Consider the following 18,368-nt stretch of genomic DNA (forward strand, 5'->3'; position numbering starts at 1 on the left):
ATAATTCATCTTGCATTTTTTAAAAAACAGCTCTTATTGAGGACTCTAAGAGTAGAACACACTCTACACCTCAGTCACCTACTTTACTCGCTGTTTACAGGGAAGCCGCCAGGCTTTTGGAGGACATGGCAGCCCACTCCAGTATTCTTTCCTGGAGAATCCCATGGACAGAGAAGCCTGGTGGGCTATGGTCCATGGGGTCGCAAAGAGTCAGACACGACTGAGCAACTTTCAGTCTTTTACCAAGATAAATACTTTTGCTGAGTGCTAAAAAATTGATGCTTTTGAACTGTGGTGCTGGATAAGACGCTTGAGAGTCCCTTGGATAGCAAGGAGATTAAGCCAACCAATCCTAAAGGAAACCAACCCTGAATATTCATTGGAAGGACTGATACTGAAGTTGAAGCTCCAATACTTTGGCCACCTGATACAAAGAACTGACTCATTAGAAAAGACCCTGATGCTGGGAAAGATTGAGGGCAAGAGAAGAGGTGACAGAAGATGAGATGGTTGGATGGCATCGTGGCCTCAATGGACATGAGTTTGAGCAAACTCAGGGAGATAAGGAAGGACAGGAAAGCCTGGTGTCCTGCAGTTCATGGGGTTGCAGAGTCAGACACAACTTATCAACTGAACAACAATACTTTTGACTGCATGTATTTCTTAGCCAAAAACACACACACACACACACACACATATAAACTAGCTTCTCCTTTCTCTCTTCAGAGCAGTTCTTCAGAGTTATCTCCCAGGCCGCGGTCCTCAGTAAGACCATGAATAAAAACTGAAATGCACAATTATCATGTTATGTGTTTTTCTTTAAGTTGACATTATGACAACAGAACTGAGTAGTTGTAACAGAAACTGTAAGCTTCCTAGGTAACTCAGCAGTAAAGAATCTGCCTACAATGCAGGAGACACGGGAGATATGAGCTTGATCCCTGGGTCAAGAAACCCCCCCTGAAGGAGGAAATGGCAACCCACTCAAGGGTTCTTGCCTGGAAAATGCCATGGACAGAGGAGCCTGGCAGGCTACAGTCCATGGGGTCGCAAGAGTCAGACATGACTTAGCAACTGAGCATGGGCACGCAACAGAAACTGCATGGCTCAGACATCCAAAGTCATTGCTCAAGACCCCTTGTTTCACCATTGCATCCATATAACCAAACTTGGCATATGGCAAACCTTTGAAAAATTATTTGTCCATGTTAATCTCTCTCTCTCTCTCTCTCTCATTCTCTCTCCCCTATAAACTGTCAAGATTTTTTTTTTTAACTTAGCTTTATGGTTCAGTAGAATGGATTCAGTAAGTCTTGAAGACAATGCCCTTCATGGAATGTTTCACTAGCACCAGGACACTTCATCAAAACAGGGCTCATTTTACTTTTCCACCAGTAAGTAACTGCAAACAGAAATGGCTCTCCTCTTCTCCAATGAGCAATGGTCCTCTGGGAGACTTGACATTCTCAATTTAATTACCAGTAACAGTTAGATGATTTCCTCTGGGTGTTACTGTGTCTCAGTCGGGAAAGTCACTCACACAAACAAGAAGAGGAGGTGTGTTCACTGTTCCCAAGGCTGCTCACCCACACCATCAAATCAAACAAAAGGAATTTTACTTTCGGTCTTCTTTTGCTCTCATACCATCACATCTCCTCCTTCTGAAAAAAGTTTCAGTTCATTTGGCTCCAGATTACCTCAAAAGAATGAGTCCTTTTCCAGCCTGTGGAGAGATACCAAGAAAACAGCTACAGATTTAAAACAAAGCATTTTACCTATGTCAGCCCTTTCCAAAGTTTGTCAGTAACGCAAGAATAGCGTGAACCTGGAATGAGACATATACCAGTCTCAGGGCAACCGGGGAAGAAACTGGTGAACATCATGAATTATAATCTTCCAAGGTCCCAGCCACTCCTTGGAGGCTCAAATAGCCCCCTTCCTTAGCACAGTGTGATTTTATTAATAGTTCTATTAATCTCCCTCAACTGCTGGGGAGATCCCAGACTTAGATCTTGGGAGGCTCCCAGGCAATTATTTAATAACTGATTTACTCTGGCTCCTGAGGAATGTTAGTTCTTATGCAGCATAATCTGGTTTCTGCAAAATAAGACCAATCATCTCTTCATCTCTTATCTGTTTTTACAGTGGTGCTCTGAGGAGAAATTTTGGTGAGATAAGTAAGTGGGTCGTGTTGCACAGTCACTCAGTCGTGTCCAACACTTTGAGACCCCAGGGACTGCAGCATTCCAGGCTTCCCTGTCCTTCACTATCTCCTGGAGTTTGCTAAAACTCATGGCCCCTTATATATAGAGGTCAGGGTTTGTATACAGAGATCAAGGTTTCTCAACCTTGACACTTTGGACGCTTAGGGGAGGATGATTCTTTTTCTGGGAAAGATTGAAGGGAAAGGAAAAGGGGGCAGCAGAGGATGAGATGGTTAGATAGTATCAGAGACTCAATGGATGTGAATTTGAGCAAACTCTGGGATATAGTGAAGGACATGGGGAGCCTGGTGTGCTGCAGTCCATGGGGGTGCAAAGAGTCAGACATGACTTGGAGACTGAATAACAATAACAACAGTTCTTTTGGTGGGGGCTGTCCTGTACATGGTAAAAGGCTTTGCAGCATTCATGGCCTCCACCTTCTAGATAACAGTAGCAGATCCACAACCCCACGTGGTGGCCTTGCCTTTCAAACCAAGATAGCTATCCCTCCAGGCTCTAATGCCTAGCTTACCCTGGTTCACTATGTTCTAATCCCACTGTCCGACCTTTAAACTTGTTCCCAAATTTATATTTGCTGCCCCTCTGGCTGAAAGGTTCTTCTCCCAGGTCTGCACATGGCTCCTTCCTATCACCCAGATCTCAACTCAAATCATCACCTCCTTAGAAAAGTCTTCCCCAATCGACCTTCGTAAAGCAGCCTGTCTTCCACTCTCCACCCTATATTCCATATATCATTGCCCAGTTTGTCTCCTTCATAGCATTTACTAGGACTTGAAATCATCATATTCATTTGTTTGGTCTGCGGTATTTTCCTAGACTATAAGCCATGAGAGACCGTGGTCCATCCTGCTCTCCTCTGCATCCCCAGTGCCTAGCTAGGGATTAGTAGTGTATAGTAGGTATTCAATAAATAGCTATTAACAAATGACTCAATGAATGAATAAGTAAGATTAGAACCTAAGTCTGCAAGGACTTTACAGGATTCCTTCCAAGAGCCCAACAGAATTGGATTTCAAGAGAGAAATTCAAGAGAGATTTCATGAGAAACCATTCCTGGTTAAGAATATATTTCCTGCATTCAGATACCAACTCTGCCATGTTGCTAAGTTCTCCAACTCTCTGGTTTTTTTTTAATTAATTTTTAAATTGGAGTATAATTGTTTTACAATGTTGTGTTAGCTTCTGATGTACAACAATGTGAATCAGCTATATGTATATATATATCCCCTCCCTCTTCTTTCTATTTTCTTGTCAATAGAATGGAAATAATAATGGTCTCTTCCTCTAGGACTGCCTCAAGTATTAATCGAGATAATAAATATAAAACTCTTAGTGGTATTTTATACTTAAATATAAAAACTCACAGAGTAATAACTTCATGGGAAATAGATGGGGAACAGTGGAAACAGTGTCAGACTTTATTTTGGGGGGCTCCAAAATCACTGCAGATGGTGATTGCAGCCATGAAATTAAAAGATGCTTACTCCTAGGAAGGAAAGTTATGACCAACCTCAACAGCATATTCAGAAGCAGAGACGTTACTTTGCCAACAAAGGTCCGTCTAGTCAAGGCTATGGTTTTTCCAGTAGTCATGTATGGATGTGAGAGTTGGACTGGGAAGAAAGCTGAGCGCCGAAGAATTGATGCTTTTGAACTGTGGTGTTGGAGAAGACTCCTGAGAGTCCCTTGGACTGCAAGGAGATCCAACCAGTCCATCCTAAAGGAGATCAGTCCTGGGTGTTCATTGGAAGGAATGATGCTAAAGCTGAAACTCCAGTACTTTGGCCACCTCAGGCGAAGAGTTGACTCATTGGAAAAGACTCTGATGCTGGGAGGGATTGGGGGCAGGAGGAGAAGGGAACGACAGACGATGAGATGGCTGGATGGCATCACTGACTCGATGGACATGAGTCTGGGTGAACTCCGGGAGTTGGTGATGGACAGGGAGGCCTGGCGTGCTGTGATTCATGGGGTCGCAAAGAGTCGGACACGACTGAGCGACTGAACTGAACTGAAGTACTGTGTGTTCTGTGTGTGCTGTGGTGGTGGTATGGTGTTTTTACCAATCAAGAACTTTTCAAAATGATGACAACCACTGCAGTATACAAGATTCCAGTGCCTCCCCATAAATCTACTTTGAAAGAGGAAAAGCAGCCCCACAGAACTTTCTACCAGGAACTTTTCCCCTAAAGCTATTTCCTTCTAGTTAAATCTGACTTTATCTTGGGCCCCAGCTGAAAACTACTTACATCGTAGTAACCTTTAATAGACCAGAACAATATAATTGCCACCTCCTAGCATTCTCTTCTCCAGGGTGAATAATTCGAATGCCTTGAATGCCTCCTTGCTTTTCCCTCTTTCTGATCTTTTATATTTATTGTTCTCAGCTTGGAAATAGATCCAAAAGAAGGAGGAGAGCTGCTGTTGTCTTGGTAACTGTGAAGGGATGGACAACCAAGTTTGGATGAAACAAGAAAAGTTGCGCTGTTTTTGTTTTTTCATTTTTCTTTCTGATCAAAAACATCTCTTTGCTTTGAAACAGAGACACGTGGCTGACACTGTCATTTTTTGTATATTGCCTCCTGATCTCCCCCGTTCTCAATCCTCAATGGGAAGGGAGAATTATCAAACCATTTGATGGGAGGAAGTGCTTGATGACACCTCAGTTTATCGCCACTTTTAAGACTTAGTTTTGTATTCATCCTACAAGGCACATAACCTCTCTTCCTAGTTTCTCTTTTGGTTTACATTACAAACAGTTGGGTCCCTACCTATTCTCTAGCTAAACATATTAACTCCTAAAGATCAGGAATCGTGTTTGTTCCTTATATTTTTTAAAAAATCATTTTTAATTACACAAATAAAATAATAGCATACAATAACTTCAACAATCTATGTGCATACCCACTACATGCCACCACTAATTCCACATCATCAACACACACATGTTAATTTTTGTTGACATAAACAAAATTATATCATATGCGCTGTTTTCAAAGTTGCTTTGTGTACATCACGTAACACAGATATTAATAGTATGGTCCCCATCTCCTTTCATTTTTGTTATCATTTCCAACCCTTTATTTTCAGATTTTATGTATATATTTTAGCCTTGGCTTTTCTCTTATAAATAGCATGTAGATAATGTTAATTTAATAATGTATAATAATTTAAAATAATGCTATTTTAACCAAGCAGAGTGGCAATTTAATAGAATGATAAGAGCATAGCCTTAAGCATCAAAGAGCTTGGGTTTAAGCCTGGATTCTGACTTTAAGCAAATGGCTAAGTCCTTCTTAAGCTTCAGTTTTCACATCTCTAGTGGGAGAGTAAAAATAGAACCCACCAAGCAGAATTTGAGCAAACTCAGGGAGATAGGGAAGGACAAGGAAGCCTAGTGTGCTGTGGTCCATGGGACCACACAGTCGGACACAACCTAGTGACTGAACAACAACAAAGGAAATTTCACATGCTTTATTGTGGTTAGGAGTACACACTGAAGCAGCACCTCAGGAGGGCAATACATGAAAAATATAAAAACTGAAGAGTATATATACCTTCTTTAAGTGATTTTTTAAAATTTTATTTATATTTTGAGATAATTTTAAGAAATAATAGTTGTAATAATATTGTAAATAATAGCTGTAAGAAATAGTACACAGGGACTTCCCTGGTGGTCCAGTGGCTAAGACTCTGTGCTCCCAATTCAAGGGGCTCAGGTTCGATCCCTGATCAGGGAACTAGATTCTACATGCCACAATTAAGAGTTTGTATGTCACAACTGAAAGATCACTCGTGTAGCAACTAAGACACGCTGCAGCCAAAGAAATAAAGAAATAGTACACAGAGATCCTATGTAATCTCTATTCAGTTTCCCCAGTGATAACACTTTGAAAAGCTATATAGTACAGTATCACAGTTAAGATATTGACAAAGACTCCATCCACTCATCTTATACAGATTTCCCACTTGTACTTATTTGTGTGTGTATTTAGTCTATACATATTTAGTGTATATATACACATGTATATATGTGTGTGTGTTTAGTCCTATAAAATTTTATCACATTCGGGTTCATATATCCACCACCACAGTCTAGACGATGAACAGTTCTGTCACCATAAGAATTACTATCTTCGCTTTTTCAAAAAATATTTATTTATTAATTTGGCTGGGCCGGGTCTTAGTTTCAGCATGTGGGATCCAGTTCTCTAATCAGGGATCAAACTTGGGCCCCAGCATTGGGAGCACAGTGTCCCAGTCCCAGGACCATCAGGGAAACCCCTCTCTGCTTTTGTATGAATAAAAATAATATTTAAGTTTCTTAGATTTGATGATATCTGTAGTATTAACCAGTTTTTTTCCCCCTTTGCCATTTTATAACCACTCCCACCTCCCTCCCACCCTCTACCCACCCTACCCCCATCCCATCCCTAAACCACTGTAATCCCTAATCTGTCTGTAAAGGGGATGATACATTATGTAGTCTTTTAGGATTGGCTCTTTTCATTCAACATAATTCCTTAGTTACATCCAAGATGTAATGTGTACCAATATCCTTTTTTATTGCTGAGATGTGCCTCGGTTTGGAATGCAAAGCAAACCACCGTTGGCTTAATCATTTACCTGTTGAAAGACATCTGGGCTGTTTTTAATCTAGCAATGCAAAAATCTGGAAATGTATCCCTCAGATACAATAGTAAAGAAACAAAAGAAACCCAAAATTCATCAGTGAGGACCTGGTTAAACAAACTGCATTAGTTCACCATAATGTATACATATCTTTGTAGAGATATTCCTTACATTTAACTGATAGAAGAGTAAATCTAGTGTTTTTTTATGTGCTCTTTTAAGTGTTACTGACAGCAAGGGAGATGGAGAGACAGTGTTTTTGTGTTTCTAATAATACCATTCTATAAATTCTATATTCATGTCCAATATTTCTCTCTCTCATATTGCATTGGCCAGGTTCTCACTAGAATTGTAATTATCAGTAGCTAAAGCAGGCATCCATGTGTTGCTTAATGACAATGTTTCTAAAGATTCACCATTAAGTATATTTCCTGTATACTTATGTGACTATTCCTTCTATTTCTAGAGTTTTTGATCATGAAAAGATGTTGCATTTTAGCAAATGTCTTCCCAGTATCCAATGAATGATTTTCTCCTCTAATCAGTACATACAGTAAGTTACATTGATAGTAACATTCATCCCCAAATTTGAATTTCTCAAATAAATCTTGGTTAATCAAGATGAACTTTTACAATATACCATTAGATTCAATTTTCTAGTTCATTTTTTATAGTTTTTGCCTCTATATTCATAAGTGATATCAGCCCATAATTGCATTTTCTTGTCTTGATAGCAGGATAGCCTTATAAAATAAGGTTGGAGGGTCCCCATATTTCTTCTATGTTCTAAAATATGTCAGTGAGCTCTTCCCTGACACTTGGCAGAACTTGCCTGTGTGCTCAGTCACTTTCAGTCATTTCAGTCACTCAGTTGTGTCTGACTCTTTGCAACCCCAGGGACTGCAGCACGCCAGACCTCCCTGTCCATCACCAACACCCGGAGCTTGCTCAAACTCATGTCCACTGAGTTGGTGATGCCATCCAACCATCTCATTATCCTCTGTCATCCCTTTCTCTTTCTGCCTTCAATCTTTCTCAGCATCAAGGTATTTTCCAATGAGTCAGTTCTTCGCATCAGGTGGCCAAAGTATTGGAGCTTCAGATTCAGCATGAATCCTTCCAGTGAATATTCAGGGTTGATTTCCTTTAGGATTGACTGATTTGATATCCTTGCAGTCCAAGGGACTCTCAAGAGTCTTCTCCAACACCACAGTTCAAAAGCATCAATTCTTTGGTGCTCAGCCTTCTTTATGGTCCAACTCTCACATCCGTACATGACTACTGGAAAAAGCATAGCTTTGATTAGATGGACCTTTGTTGGCAAAGTAATGTCTCTGCTTTTTAATATGCTGTCTAGGTTGGTCATAGCTTTTTTTTCCAAGAAGCAAGCATCTTTTAATTTCATGGCTGCAGTCACCATCTTCAGTGATTTTGGAGCCCAAGTCACTTTGTGTGAAAGTCACTCAGTCATGTCGGATTCACCTTTGTGACCCCATGGACTATACAGTCCATGGAATTTTCCAGGCCAGAACACTGAAGTGGGTAGGCTTTCCCTTCTCCAGGGGATCTTCCGAACCCAGGAATTGAAGCCAGGTCTCCTGCATTGCAGGTGGATTCTTTACCAGCTGAGCTACTCTTTGCAACCCCATGAACTGTAGCCCACCAGGTTCCTCTGTCCATGGGATTCTCCAGGTGAGAATACTGAAGTGGCTTGTGATGCCCTCCTCCAGGGGATCTTCCCAACCCAAGGATCAAACCCGTGTCCCCTGCATTTTCTGCATTGCAGGTGGATTCCTTACCTGCTGAGCCATCAGGGAAGCCCCAGAACTTGCCTATATAACTACAAAGGACTTGTGTCTGAGATGATAAGGAGGGAGAGCTGGTTGGTAGATGGACCTCTAACTATCTTTTCTATTTTAGTGGGTGTTTCTCTCGGTCTTCTTGGGCCAATTTTCGAGAATTCATATTTTTCCCTGAGATTTTTAGTCCATTCATCTATGTTTTCAAATGAGTTGATATAAAGTTATATAGTTGAATAGTTGATATAAAGATATATAGTTATATAGTTGAATCATATCAAACATGCATCCAACATATGTGAATTCAACTATACATGCCCCAATTTTTTTATTTTTTAAAGAAAAGAGGGAGCCTGATAGTTTAAACCGTGTGGACAATACCTCTGGTTATTCTAATTATAGAGGCTATGCCTCACCTGATAAAGATGTGACTCTACTGTTCATGCAGCCAGTCTGTTTCTACATTTGAGTATTTCCCCACTCCAAGCATGATTCTACAGGTTAAAGGTATTTTTTAAGTTATTTATTTATTTTTGGTTACACTGGTTCTTTGTTGCTATGCGCGGGCTTTCTCTGGTTGTAGCAAGTGGGAAGTACTCTCTAGGGGCCACATGCAGGTTTCTCACTGTAGTGGCTTCACTTATTGGGGAGCATGGGCTCTAGGCAGCAGGCTTCAGCAGTTGTGGCTCATGGGCTTAGTTGCTCTGCAGCATGTGGAATCTTCCTGGACCAGAGATCAAACCCACGTCCTCTGCATTGGCAGGTGAGTTCTTAACCACTGGACCATGAGGGAAGTCCAAAGGTATTTTTCATATAAGTTGGCCACTAATCAAATAAGCAGGGATGAGATTCAAAGATGAAGAAAAATATTAGATTTTTGCAAAAGCATATCTGTCTCCAACATGAGCACAACTTACAAAAAAAAAAAAAGTCAATGACAATTTTTGTTACATGCAGTTTTTATCTCACCTCCTGACTTCTGTAGAGCTGCTATACAAAGCAGTCTCCTAATTTGAAAAACCTCCCCTGTATCCATCCTGTATCTTTCCTAACACTGTGTGTGTTCTCTCTCTTTGCCGTGATCATGCTTTCAGAAAGTTTGTGTGTTTTTTTCAGTTTTTCAAAAAATCTAGCTTTGGGTTTTACTGATCATCTCAACTGTTTGTTTTTTTTTTTTTCTCTCTTGTTTCATTTGTTTCTGCTTTCATTTTTTATTAACTTGATACATCTGTTTTATATGTAGGTTTATTTTGGTTTTGTTTTCTTGCCCACTTCTGATGGAGTGTAGTTTGAGATTTCAAAGGGAAATAGCAGTCCATCAGTTTCATATCTTGGAATCTATCCTAGAGGAGGATTCACACATTTGCCCAAACAGAAAACATAAAAATTTTCTTTTCATGCTATTGTTTATAACAAAAAAAGAAGAAAACCTAAAAGTACATCAATATGAATATAACTTACTAAACTATGCTGTACGGAAACTATGGAATAGCACATAGCAGATAAAAAGAGAAGGAGAGCTTTGTGAATTCTGCTTTATTTTTTTTTCCTCTAAATACCTATCCAGTTGTCTTTAAGCTTTTCATTGAATAATATGACTTTTCTCCCCCACTTGGAAATTCTATCCTCATAATATACTAAATCTTCATCTGTCCTTAGATCTATATTTCCATACTTTAGTCAATGCCATAGAGCTATCAATCTATTTCTCTTGTCTATATATCTGTTATAAATTTTATTGCTTTATAATGTATTTTAATACATGATGGAACAGGTTATTTCTCATTACACTTCTTTTAGAGAATGTTCCTGGTAATTGCCGCAAGTTTCAAGAAAAAACACTATTGAAATTCTGATTGGAGTTGCATTGAATTTATAGATTTCTTTAGTGAAAATTGACATCTTTATAATTTTGAGTCTTCCTATCCGAGTGCAAGGTTTGACACTCCATTAATTCAAATCTCTTCTTTTATGGCCCTCAATAGAGGTTTATAGTTTTATTCATATGGATCCTTCACATTGCTTGTTAAGTTTATCTGTAGATATTTTATAAGCATTGTCTCACAAGTATATGGAAACAGGTATATCCCAAACTAAACTTTTAATCTACCTCCTGAAATCTATTCCTTCACCAGGTCATTCCCAGTGCTATTAAGGCACGTGTATTCCCCTGCTGCAACTGTCAGGCATCCGAGTCTCCCTCAACCTCACATCCAACTCATGATCAAGTCTAACCATTCTATTTCTAAAATATATTGCAAACCTGCTGACTTCTCTTTACACTATCACTCTCTTTGTCCAAGCCCAGCCACCATCTTAACTCATTTCAATGACTTCAAAGCTGCTTTCTCCATGTCCTCTCCTTTCTTCCTCCAATCCATTCTTTTCATGGCAGCACTTTTTTAAAGGTAAACTCATCATATCACTCTCATGCTTAAAAATCTACAATGGCTTTGCATTGCACTTACTGCAATTCAATGTCTTTAGCAAGACCAACAAAGTCCTAAATGATCTGGTCCCTAACCAGCTCTTCAGCCAGATATCCCACCACTCTGCTTCTGAGCCATTGGACTAACTGCAGTTCTTCAAATTATTGATTGCGGTTGATTATATTATTATTTCTAATTCTTCACTTCATCCATGTAAGAGAATTATATAACTTTGTCCCATTGATATTGGACTTGCCATGTTATTCACTTTGCCAATGGAATGCAACTATATGATGCAAACGGAGGCTTTAAGTAAGGGCATGGTTTGGCTTGTCCTCCTGCAAGTTGGCAGAACAGCACACTGTGATTAGCTGCTGGTTGCAGATTGACAGACAAGTGCAGCAGATCTGAGCCCATCCCTTACACTAAAATTGTTTTTTCCTAAGCAACCTGAATACCCTTGGGCAGAACAATTTGCTGTTTTAAGCCACTAAGATTTTGGGATTGTTACACAGCATCCATCACAGCAATAATACATTAATGCACTAAGTTCTTTCCTATATCCAGGACTTGATATAGAATATAAGTTCCTATGTCAGGGACCTTGCTTAATGTATGTTCTTCTCTAGACTATAAGTCTCACGATGGTTAAATCTGTATCTATTCTGTGTACCTCTGTAAAGATAGGGCCTAGTATAATACTCACTATGTGGTAGTGGCTAAATAAATACTCATGAAATAAATTATCAGAGGTATTATAGATACCATCTTTGATGTCATTAAACTTTGTAACACTGTTTTAGGTATATAATTGTTTTATCTGTCCTATTACCAATAATTTGACTGAACTCCTCTATTGTTCCTAATCACTTTTCAGTTGATTCTTTTGGGTTGTCTGTAACTAAAGTCATATCATGTAGTTGTCATCTGTTAAATCATGGTCCCAATAAACCATACCTCCCAGTATTTACACACTTGTGTAGTCAGTCCATTGCCCTTGATTTTGGGCAAGGCCTGTGATCTGTTTTTTTTGTTTGTTATACTTCTTATCTTTATTGACATATAAATACTATGTAGGGAAACATGTTTATAAAATACCAAAATGCTATAAATTAATAAAGCAATAATAAGGTCCCAAAAGAGATATCAGTTTAGTTCAGTTCAGTTGCTCAGTCGTGTCCGACTCTTTGAGACTCCATGAATCGCAGCACGCCAGGCCTCCCTGTCCATCACCAACTCCCGGAGTTCACTCAAACTCACGTCCATCGAGTCAGTGATGCCATCCAGTCATCTCATCCTCTGTCATCCCCTTCTCCTTCTGCCCCTAATCCCTCCCAGCATCAGAGTCTTTTCCAATGAGTCAACTCTTCGCATGAGGTGGCCAAAGTACTGGAGTTTCAGCTTTAGCATCATTCCTTCCAAAGAAATCCCGGGGCTGATCTCCTTCACAATGGACTGGTTGGATCTCCTTGCAGTCCAAGGGACGCTCAAGAGTCTTCTCCAACACCACAGTTCAAAAGCATCAATTCTTCGGCACTCAGCCTTCTTCACAGTCCAACTCTCACATCCATACATGACCACAGGAAAAACCATAGCCTTGACTAGACGGACCTTTGTTGGCAAAGTAATGTCTCTGCTTTTGAATATGCTATCTAGGTTGGTCATAACTTTCCTTCCAAGGAGTAAGCATCTTTTAATTTCATGGCTGAAGTCACCATCTGCAGTGATTTTGGAGCCCAGAAAAATAAAATCTGACACTGTTTCCACTGTTTCCCCATCTATTTCCCATGAAGTGATGGGACCAGATGCCATGATCTTCGTTTTCTGAATGTTGAGCTTTAAGCCAACATTTTCACTCTCCACTTTCACTTTCATCAAGAGGCTTTTTAGTTCTTCTTCAGTGTCATCTGCATATCTGAGGTTATTGATATTTCTCCCCAGCAACCTTGATTCCAGCTTGTGCTTCTTCCAGTCCAGCGTTTCTCATGATGTACTCTGCATATAAGTTAAATAAGCAGGGTGACAATATACAGCCTTGACGTACTCCTTTTCCTATTTGGAACCAGTCTGTTGTTCCATGTCCAGTTCTAACTGTTGCTTCCTGACCTGCATACAGATTTCTCAAGAGGCAGGTCAGGTGGTCTGGTATTGCCATCTCTTTCAGAATTTTCCACAGTTTATTGTGATCCACACAAAGGCTTTGGCATAGTCAATAAGTAGAAATAGATGTTTTTCTGGAACAGAACTATAAAAATTGTAACTTAAACACATAAATGTTTTGCTAAAGATTCATTTGGAAATTAGTCCATTTTACTTTCTTTTTTTAATTTATTTTTAATTGGAGGTTAATTGCATTACAATGTTGTGTTGGTTTCTGCTGTACAACAACATGAATCAGCTCTAAGTTATGACCTGCTTTTAATCAATAGACTATAGGGGAAGTGACACTGGGCCAAGATTTAAGGAAGCCTAGAAGATTCTACTTTCATGTTTTTGAGAGCTCACACCCATCTTGTAAGAATCTGGTTCATCTGTTGGAGAGATCACATGGAAAGGCCAGAGAGAGAGACATACACAGTGGCAGGTTGGGGGAGGGTGTGGAGAAGGGGAGGAGCCACCACAATTGGCAGAATTTTGAACAAATGAAATGATTGTTGTCCTAGGCCACTGAGTCTTGGGGTAGTTTGTACACATCAATAGATCACTGAAACATCTGTAAATAACAACTTTGTGTCCTCAGTTAAAATTGCTGTGTTACTTGATGTGCTGTGCTTAGTCACTCAGTTGTATCCAACTCTTTGTGACCCCATGGACTGTAGCATGCCAGGCTCCTCTGTCCAGGCAGATTCTCCAGGCAAGAACACTGGGGTGGGTTGCCATGCCCTCCTCCAGGGAATCTTCCTGACCCAGGGGACCAGACCCATATCTCCTGCATTGCAGGCGGATTCTTTACCAGCTGAGCTACCAAGGAAGCCCACGTTACTTTATACGCCTATCTAAATATATTGACTAGGGCTTCTCAGGTGTCTCGGTGATAAAGAATCCACCTGCCAATGCAGGAGATGTGGGTATGGTCTCTGAGTCAGGAAGATCCCCTGGAGAAGGAAATGGCAATCCACTCCAGTATTCTTGCCTGGGAAATCCCATGGAGAGAGAAGCTTGGTGAGGTACAGTCCATGGGTCACATGACTGAGTGACTAAACAACAACAGTAAATGTATCAGCTAGTCTTTGATCCCATTTTGTGATAAAATACATAATAAATTACAAAATACATAATAAAATACAAAAATACATAATAAATTGCAGTATTTGCTTAGGAAAATAAAGTCAGAGAAAAAAAGGCATTAAGCTATTCATATTGGTTATTTCAAGAGTGTAGAATTATGGAGGAAGAGGCTTTCAATTTTCATTATATTTTTCTGTAATGTTTGAATTTTATATCAGAACATGCATTATTTGCCTCATTTTACTCCTTACTTTAGAAGAATTTTTTTATTATCTCACAATTATGTGAACCCTGGCTTGCTTTCTTTTTGCTATAGGTATAAATGTGTACCAGTTTACATATTTTATCATGTTAAGTATATGTACCTTTATTGTTATGTAACCAAATGTTTAAAAATCAGCACTGGATTTTCAAATGCATTGATTATCCATTTTTCATTTATCTAAATTAAGTATTTTTTATCCTTTGATCTGTTAACCTAATATTTATGATCATTAGGTTATATATCAAATCATCCATGTATTACTGATTGTCCTGGTAAAAGAAAAATCTTAATACAGTAGGGGATCTGCCATAGGAGAATTCCATGAAGAAGGACTGGGGTTTGAGAGAGAAGCAGATCAGTGTCCCCAAGTTCCTTCCAACTGGCCCAATAGACAAGGAGTCCACATATTCAGAGCATAAGCACTTTCTGAATTCTTCAAAGAAAAATCCACCTCACACCAAATGCCTTTTAATCACAATCCACATTCACTGCCTGAGCTGCAGTGATTTTCAACTGTGCTAACAGAACCCAACCAAATAGTTCAAGCAAACACCATAAAAGATGTTGTGTTGGGGAAAGAGAGGTATGAGGCTAAATAAACAAAGGAACTAACCCCAAATGAAATAGAGTTAATACAAGAATCAGAAGATAATTCTAAAATAAGTATAGTTGATACACTAAGAAATATTTGAGTAGATATTACATTCTTAAAATTAGACTGCCAACAATAAAAATAAGCAGAATTCTTGAAATTTAAATCATGAATACTAAATTAAAAACCCAACATAAAAGCTGAGTAGCAGGACAAATGAAGAATACAGGAGCAGGACACATGAAGACCAGTTTGGGGATCCAGAAATCACAACAGGTTTTTCTCTGGAATGTAGCACTAAAGTAAAATTAGGAATTTCTCTACACCTGACACCCTCTCCATCCATCCAACATAGCTCGAAAATTTGAAGTCACCTTGTTGAGCATGCCCTTGGAGCAGGAAGACAGAGGCTGTCACTTCACTTTAAAAAACCTTTAAATAAAGTTTTTAAATTAAAATTTAAAATTTTAATAAAATTAAACATAAATAATATCTTTCAATGAAATTTGAAATATTACATGGAATATGCTAAAATAAGACTTTTCCATGGTTTGAGGTGAACTGAGTGACTAATAATGACCAGGAAAATCCTGACACTTCCCTGGGACCTCTCTCAGGGCTCTAGAATGGGTTTGATTCTATGATTACCCCTACAGTCCTGCTAGTTCCATCTAATGGCTCCATTTGGTTTTCAAACTATAGAGTACATCAGAAACTCCAGCAGAGCTTGTTAAAAGTAGATCTGGAGGCCCCAAGCCTCAAAGAGTCATACTCAGGAGACCTGGAGGAAATGCAGCAATCAGTATTTTAAACAACCCCCACCAAATAATTCTAACCAAGTTTACTTGCTCACCACACCTTAAATAATACTCTTCAAACCCACAGCCCAACCTACAATTGCTTTCCTCTGTGCCTCAATGCAAGCTTTTCATTTCCCTTAAAAATCCATTTCAATAGCCCGAAATGCCATTTCTTTAGCAAAGCTCTCCTGGATCCCCTTCTGGGCTCCTATTTTCTTCCTGTACCTGGGGGCATTTGTAACCTCCCCTAAATTTTAGCACTCTGGATAAAGTCATAGGCTTTGGATTAAAAGCCTGGGGCTCAGGTCCCAGTTTTGCCACTTTACTAGCCATGTGACCTTGACCAGATCATTTAAATGTCACAGGCCAAAGCAACAGTTGAGAACGGGAGACTAGAAGCCCAAGATGCTGGAATGAGAATATACATACAATAAATCCAAAGGACCAGAGGTGAGAAATGAGGTTAGAGCTGCAGATCAGGTGAAGAGTTCAAACCAGGGACAAGGAAGATAGAAGAAAGAAAACGTTGGGGTAAAGAAATCAGCAAAACAGAAAGGAAGATAAGAAATCAGCTGAGAAGGGGGGAGAGATTTGGGTACAGAGCATTTGTAGCTGGCTCATATGACTCACAGGACTCATGAGGGCCACTGTACACACTTCTCCCCTGATCCTCCTTCAGGGACATCACCTTGTACTTAATTTCAGCCACTGCAGTGTTTACACCAGGGAAACTGGCAAACCTTGCAAATCAGAGTTGTTGGTTTTTTTAAGCAAGTTGGTTGTCCAACCTGTCCCAGCCCACCACTGAGTCTACCTGAGATTAATTGTTCTTAAGCATCAAATTTTGTGAGTCGTCTTTTTTGGCAGGCAGGTTCACACAAACAGGCAGAACAAGCTCATTCAAATGGCCATTTGTTTTTGTTCAGCTGCTAAGTTGTGTCTGATTCTTTGCGATCCCAGGGACTTCAGCGTACCAGGCTTCCCTGTCCTTCACCATCTCCCAGAGTTTGCTTAATTTAATGGCCATTGAGTTAGTGATGCCTTCCAACCATCTCATCCTCGGTCTCCCCCTTCTTCTCCTGCCCTCAATCTTTCCCAGCATCAGAGTCTTTTCCAATGAGTCAGCCCTTTGCATCATGTGGCCAAATGGCCACTGAGGGGAAAGGAATGAACGCACAGATGCATGAATAAATTTTCCTGAAGATGTTCCTAACATGAATTCCTAATGGAAAGGAATTATAAGTATTTTAGTAATTGCAGCTTTTCAGGTGGCAAATGAGAGAGGCATTCCCCACAGACTGCAGTCAAGAACTCAAGCATCATTATTCAATCACAGACACCTCTTCATGAAGCAAATAAATAGATATTTCCAGGGAATTTGGCAAAGCCAATTTTTGCAACCTCCTTTCCCTTTTAGCAAGGAGAGTGGGAAAGTTCATGATGGAAGTTTCTCAGCTGAATGAAAGTCATAAACAAACATGGACTGGACTCCCCCAGTAGATGAAGACTCTCTGATTGCTCCAGGATCAAATACATTAATACAAATCTGAGGTCTGACAGATTTCAGACCTCAGCAGTCTCTCTGCACTCTCTCCACCAAAACCATTTCAGCTGACTTGATCAAGGAATGTGTTACTGATTTTTTAACATTTGCACAGGAAGTGGTAGTGGGCATATGGTTAACTTAAGCCAAGACTGGATTACAATTTAGCTGTGAGAGCCATAACATACTTTCTGCCTCTTTGCATGTGTGCTAAGTCACTTCAGTCATGACCAACTCTATGCAACCCTATGGACTATAGCCTGCCAGGTTCCTCTGTCCATGGGATTTTCCAGGCAAGAATACTGGAGTGGGTTGCCATGCCCTCCTCCAGGGGATCTTCCCAACCCAGGGATCGAACACATGACTCTTATGTTTCCCGCATTGGCAGGCAGGTTCTCTACCATCAGTGCTACCTGGGAAGCCCTTCTGCCTCTTTACCTGATCTATAGCCATGTAGTTAGTGTAGACTGAACACGGGTTGGTATATGCTTTAGAAAAAGCCAAGGATGTACTTAGAGGTTATCATGCTAAGCGAAATCAGAAAGAGAAAGACAAATACCACATGATGTCGCTTATGTGTGCAATCGAAAATACAATGCAATTCAACGTATCTATGAAACAAAAATAGACTCAGAGATACAAAGGATGACTTGTGGTTGCCAAGTGAGGGGAGGGGACAGAAGGAATGGGAGTTTGAGATTAGCAGAGGCAAACTATTACATATAGGATGGATAACCAACAAGGCCTACTGTATAACACAAGGACCTATATTCAATATCCTGTGACAAGCCATATTGGAAAAGAATATGAAAAAGAATATATGTTTAACTGAGTTCACTTTGCTTTACAGAAGAA

General features: G+C 39.8%; 1 long non-coding RNA gene across 2 annotated transcripts in view; it reads right to left on the bottom strand.

Moving 5' to 3' along the window:
- Nucleotides 1-531: 531 nt before the first annotated feature.
- Nucleotides 532-18,368, bottom strand: part of LOC102402106 — a 63,662-nt gene continuing 45,825 nt past the window's right edge. For both annotated transcript variants that reach the window (XR_328686.3, XR_006548202.1), the window contains exon 4: nucleotides 532-1,723. This is a non-coding gene — a long non-coding RNA (uncharacterized LOC102402106). The remainder of the gene's footprint in view (nucleotides 1,724-18,368) is intronic.

Source organism: Bubalus bubalis, chromosome 24, assembly GCF_019923935.1.
Source record: "Bubalus bubalis isolate 160015118507 breed Murrah chromosome 24, NDDB_SH_1, whole genome shotgun sequence".
In the NCBI taxonomy this organism is placed as follows: domain Eukaryota; kingdom Metazoa; phylum Chordata; class Mammalia; order Artiodactyla; family Bovidae; genus Bubalus; species Bubalus bubalis.